Source organism: Macaca mulatta, chromosome 14 (assembly GCF_049350105.2).
Source record: "Macaca mulatta isolate MMU2019108-1 chromosome 14, T2T-MMU8v2.0, whole genome shotgun sequence".
Taxonomy (NCBI): domain Eukaryota; kingdom Metazoa; phylum Chordata; class Mammalia; order Primates; family Cercopithecidae; genus Macaca; species Macaca mulatta.
In genome coordinates this window covers 72425916-72432143 of record NC_133419.1, presented here as the reverse complement: position 1 = coordinate 72432143, position 6228 = coordinate 72425916, and positions in this window count along the sequence as shown.

Genomic DNA, 6228 nt, shown 5'->3' with positions numbered 1-6228 from the left:
TGGGGACCCTCCTGGACCCCCAAGAGTTAACGGGAGGTCTGGGCCCACAGCCAAGATGTGGGTGGCTGCAACTGTTCCTGGGGAACTCCTGTCCTGCCAGCTCAGGAAAGGCACAGCTTCCACCTGTCCCCAGCTCTGCAGAATGCACATCCCTGGTCATGCCCCTTCTCTGTGTCCCCTCACAGTGGTGGCAGGCAAGGAGCAGGTGGCATGGTGGCCACAGCCAACTCCGCACAAATGAACCCGATGCTCCTAGGACTGGTCCTGTGAGTCCCAGCTGCACCTTTGGCCGGGTGTTCATTGGCTCCCAGGACACAGCAGGGAGCAAGGTTGAGGCTGCAGCAGAGGCTCCGGGCCTGGGCACGGGTCTGGCCTGGCTGGGTGGGGGGGGGCAGCACAGTCAGCTGCCATAGGGACATGGGACACAGGGGACCCACCGCCACTACTGCTGCTCCCATAGCCACTCTTGCTGCCTCCTTGCAGCCTGGGGCATGCCAGCCCAGGCCAGCATCCAGGGCAGGGGTGACATTGGTCCAAGTTCTCTGGTGCTCTGGGGCAGCCCAGGACTCCCCCTCACCTGGCTTGAGACCCTGCCAGGGGTGCACCTCTGGGAGCAGATTGCAGGCCCTGGACCTGGTCACCGGGAGCCACAGGCTTGGCAGTCACCTTGACACTGGGTGGATCCTGGGGATGCAGCCTTGGGCCGCCCCACGCTGAGTCTCCCACCGAGGCATGGGAACCTGGCACAGGAATCTGGCGCCGTTTGCAGGGTGGGCACGATGGCCACATCACTGTCTGGGTCTGGGAGGCAGGCGACATTCCCACTTCCTGCCCCAGGCCTCTGAAGCCCGACTACCACGCTGCATTTGGGGCCCAGCTCCTGTGCTCGGTGCGCAAGCACACCACCACTCTGGGCTCAGCTCTGCCTCAGGGCCCCTCTGTACCCAACTGTGCCATTCTCCCACCAGCGGGTGGTTCAATCTGCCGCAGTGGCTCCCTGAGGCAGGATCCCAGGGCAGCAGGCCCTGGGGACCATTTGCCTTGGCATCCACACCCAAAGACCCACGGCCCACACCCACACCCCACCACAGCCGGTGCCATGGCAACTGCCGCTTTGGACGGCCCACCACTGCCATCACTAGGAGAGCACTGTAACACCCACTTTTGTGTCTCCCACCTGGGCACTGCTGTGGGCCCTGCACAGAGCTTGCTCCTGCTGGCACCTGTAGCTGCCAGCCAGATCCCGCACTTTCTCACTCACATGCTCCTTCCCACAAGGGGTTCAGTGCGGCAGAGCAAATAAACAGGGCACCCCTGTCACGAGTCTGGCGAAGGGGCAAAGAAAAAAATCCTGCATCATCTGGGGCTCATCTGGAATTTGTCAAAAGGGTGAGTAGAAGCAAATCTGACTCATCACTTCTTTTCCAAGACTTAATGTCCTCAGACTCTCCTCTGAAGGCAGATGAAGCACCCAACCTCGGGGTGGTCAGTTGAGAATGCATGGTACAGCTACAGAGGGCCGAATGTGACTCTGCCATCCTTCTCTCTCTTTTAGGTGAAAGGAATGTTGGCCTGTTTCCCTTCACAGAGGACTAGCTGTCACGTGGGACTGGAATAAGATCCTGGGGCAACTGAAGTCATCTGGCCGAGGCCACTCCCTGGCGTTGCCATAAGGCCCCTAGAGTTGGCTTGGTCCCCAACCACCTGTTAGAGCATCGGCCAAGACCCATAGACTTTTCTATGTAACTCTTCCTTCTTTCTTTCACGTTTTGAAATGGCATCTATCTCTTCTTTTATAATGTTAAGGGTGTTGCTGCAAACTGCAGAGGTATTACTAGGTAGAACGAGCATCTGGCCCAGCCATCAGATATGCAATTTGGAAAAATGCGATTTCTGTCTGTTCTTAGAAGCAAGGAAGGTACAGTGATTAACAGTCTTTTCCCAGTTGAAGGGACCCATGTGCACAAAGCAGGAGGCTTTTTTACCCCCAGGCACCTCCCCACACCATGATACTTAGGCTGTTTCCACCCCCCACTCTTTTATCCACCATGTCAGGAGTTCACATAGCCCTGCAAGTATAGGAAGCTTTTCTATGTGCGAAGTCTTTTTTCCCCTACCTTAGTAGTCTGCTTATGACAGGGAAGTAATGGGGGAGTGACCCACCAGCTTCTGGCTGCAAATTTGGCGAGGGTCATCTGGGACTTAATTTACATGAATCCATGCACCCTCGAGACACTTTTTTGTCCCAAACTCAATTCCAAGCTTCAGTATGAAGCCTTAGAAAGAAAAACTGGATCTGAGGGATCCAGAGGCAGACAACAATGGAAGTTAAAGGGTACAGTGCAGGTGAGCATGACTAATTCCTGCTGAGTAAGCCAAGCCCCCATTTCATGGATAGAGGTCATGCTAGTACCCACGGCATAAATGAGGTCTGGGGAATTCAAAGGGTATGACAGCAGGGGGACAAGCAGCACATGGGTGAGTGTGGATAATTCCCACCCCCTAGGCCACCTGTCAACATGGGTAAAAGCCACATTCACACCCATGGGTGGCACCCTGCCAAGGTCACCTGGACTCGGGGATGTAAGAATGGAAGAAAGAAGGGGTTGCCAGGCGTGGTGGCTTACACCTGTAATCCCAGCACTTTGGGAGGCTGAGGCAAGTGGATCACTTGAGGTGAGGAGTTCAAGACCAGCCTCGCCAACATGGCTACATCCTGTCTCTATTAAAAATACAAAAATTAGCCAGGTATGGTGGCATGTACCTGTAATCTCAGCTAACGGGAAGGCTGAGGCTGGGGAATCACTCAAACTCAGGAGGTGGAGGTTGCAGTGAGCCAAGATCATGACATTGTGCTCCAGCCTGGGCAACAGAGTGAGACTGTTCCCCCCCCCCTCAAAAAAAAAAACTAACAAGAGGGACACCTCTTCTTTGTCTTCCTAATGTACCCCCGGTATTTGCTGGGAGGAGAAAGGAACTAAGAGATGCCTTGTTCCCCTCTTTCCAGATGGGTAACCAATCATCTTCAGTCTGTACTTCTCTCAAACGCCTCCTGAATCACTGGGTCTCCTTTGAAAAAAAAAAAAATGCCTTCGTTTTCCTTTTTTCTCCTCTGTCCTCTCTTTGCAGACAGGTAATCGTGTCCCCATGACACAGGACACTCCCGTCAGATGCATCCCCCAGACTGGGAAAAGTTAATTTCTCAAACCTTAAACTGCTTGACTGAAAACTGAGCTTGGGGTAGGGCGCGCTGAGTGCTGTGGCTCACGCCTGTAATCCCAGCACTTTGGGAGGCCAATAAGGGCAGATTACCTAAGGTTAGAAGTTTGAGACCACCAGCCTGGCCAATGTGGTGAAACCCCATCTCTACTAAAAATACAAAAATTAGGCCAGGTGCGGTGGCTCCTGTAATCCCAGCACTTTGGGAGGCCGAGGCGGGTGGATCACCTGAGGTCGGGAGTTTGAGACCAGCCTGACCAACATGGATAAACCCCATCTCTACTAAAAATACAAAATTAGCTGCACGTGATGGTGCATGCCTGTAATCCCAGCTACTTAGGAGACTGAGGCAGGAGAACCACTTGAACCTGGGAGGTGGAGGTGGTGGTGAGCTGAGATTGTACCATTGCGCTCCAGCCTGGGCAACAAGAGCGAAACTCTGTCTCAAAAAAAAAAAAAAAATTGTCGGGCATGGTGGCATGGGCCTGTAATCCCAGCTACTCGAGAAGCTGAGGCAGGAGAACTGCTTGAACCCGGGAGGCGAGGTTGCAGTAAGCTGAGATCGCGCCATTGCACTCTAGCCTGGGTGGCAAGAGTGAAACTCCATCTCAAAAACAAACAAACAAAAAAACTGAGCTTGGGGGAAGGGAACCCAGAGGCCTGACATGCAGACAGAAGAGTAAAAGTTTTCTGCCAGTCGGACCTCTGGCCTCTCTCTCCCTGTGCAAAATGTTAAAAGAAATGGTAAAGTTCAAAAGCCAGAAATATTGGTGGCTTGGCATGGCTAAAGTTGGGTACTAAGGGATTTAAAAGGATTATCTTAAAGAGTGTTCAGCTTAATTAAAAGTGGATATCCAAGCTATAGGTATATTTAAAAGGCCTTTGTGTTTTTCTCTTCTTGGATCTTGTTTTTCTGAAAAACAATTTTTTCTCAGTCACCTGAATTATTTTTCTCCAATTTGTCTTGTCACTCTTAATGCATGCGTGAGAGGCCTTAAGATAACTTCTGAGAGCATGAGACTCCTTGGGAAAAACAGAGAAGTCGCCACAGATCCCATTTTGGAAAAAAAAACAAAAAAAAAAACAAAAAAAAAACTCTGTTTTTCTTATAGAACCCCAGGAATTAAAAGCAGATAGATCCTTTTCAAACTCTGTTTTTGTCTTCCAGCTATGCTTGTTTATTAGGCCCTGGAAACTGCATGCTTTCCTAGCCCTGCTTCTTGAAGTGCTCCATCCTGAGGCCAATAATCCAATTAGGAGATTGGCAAATTAAAAATCTTACAACTACTGAATGTTCTGTCTGTCTGTGTAATCATATATGTGTTATTTATGTGTGATGTTTATATAAAAAAAGAGCTCTAATTCGCTTAAAGAAAATAAGTGCTTAGATCAAACATTTTTTGAAGGAAAAACAAAAGCTGTATTGCCTTTTAGTTCATGTGACTTTAATCTTTGAGAAAGAAAAACAATTTTGAAGATAATTGGTAAAATACAAATGTCATCAAAATGAAAATATGCGGTCTAATGTATGCGGGTCAGATACTAGGTTTGCTAAATGTTATAAGGTTATAAACTGCTTCTTTGGCTTTTGAGAACTGTTTGACTTGCCTGCTTTACAATTTGGTGAGGTCTGGGGTCATATGGAATTAACCACACCCTTAACTATGCTGGAAAGAGTCACACTTTATCTGTGCCTAGTACATAATTAAAATAACTTACCAGGTTTTACATTAAAATTAAAAATTGCTTGGCTGGGCGTGGTGGCTCACGCCTGTAATCCCAGCACTTTCGGAGGCCGAGACGGGCGGATCACGAGGTCAGGAGATCAAGACCATCCTGGCTAGCACAGTGAAACCCCGTCTCTACTAAAAAATACAAAAAAATTAGCCGGGCGAGGTGGCGGGCGCCTGTAGTCCCAGCTACTCAGGAGGCTGAGGCAGGAGAATGGCGTGAACCTGGGAGGCGGAGCTTGCAGTGAGCTGAGATCCGGCCACTGTACTCCAGCCTGGGCGACAGAGCGAGACTCCGTCTCAAAAAAAAAAAAAAAAAAAAAAAAAAATTGCTAAGAGTTACCATTGGAACATGTAATTGAGACTACTGAAAATAGATTTACATGCAAGGGTGAAATTTGACTTTCTCTCTTGAAGATTTTCATGTAATGGTAAAAGATAATGAAAGGTTTTTGCCTTGCTTTAAAATTTTTGAGTCATCATTTTGGCTAAAATAAATAACATGGTAATCTGGAGTTCTATTTCAAAATAGTAAGTGTTTTAAATCTTTAATATGTTTGACAGACTTCCCAAAATCAAACTTCAGGTTCAAGGTTGTCTTTTCTAACCCCTAACTTTTGGATGCTACTGAAGGCCCCGGAGCATCCAAAAGAGAGGTAAACAGGATTATTTAACACATTTAGTTATATGGGATTGCCAAAATAAAAATAATGTATGAGCTTCTTCAGTGTATATTTTAGTGAATAATATTAATATATGTTCCAAAATTGTATGGGATTTATTTATTTATTTATTTGAGACTGAGTCTCAGTCTGTCACCAGGTTGGAGTGCAGTGGCATGATCTTGGCTCACTGCAATCTCCACCTCCAGTGTTCAAGTGATTCTCCTCCCTCAGCCTCCTGAGTAGCTAGGACTACAGGCATGTGCTACCATGCCCAGCTAATTTTTGTATTTTTAGTAGAAACAGGGTTTCACCATGTTGGCCAGTATGGTCTAGATCTCTTGATCTCATGATCCACCTGCCTTGGCCTCCCACACTGCTGGAATTACAGGCATGACCCATGGTGCCCGGCCTAATTGGGACTTCTAAAACGCAAGCGTCTGAGTATATGCTGTCAGTCATAATTAAGGTTATTGTGTTAAGTTATTATAAACCACAGAGAAAAACCAAATTTCTTTGTCAATCATGTTTTTGAGTGCGACTACCCAAGGATATTTTGTTATTCACAGACAATTGTTGTCTTGTTTTGACCCTTTTCAAAAGATGATTTGTGGTCA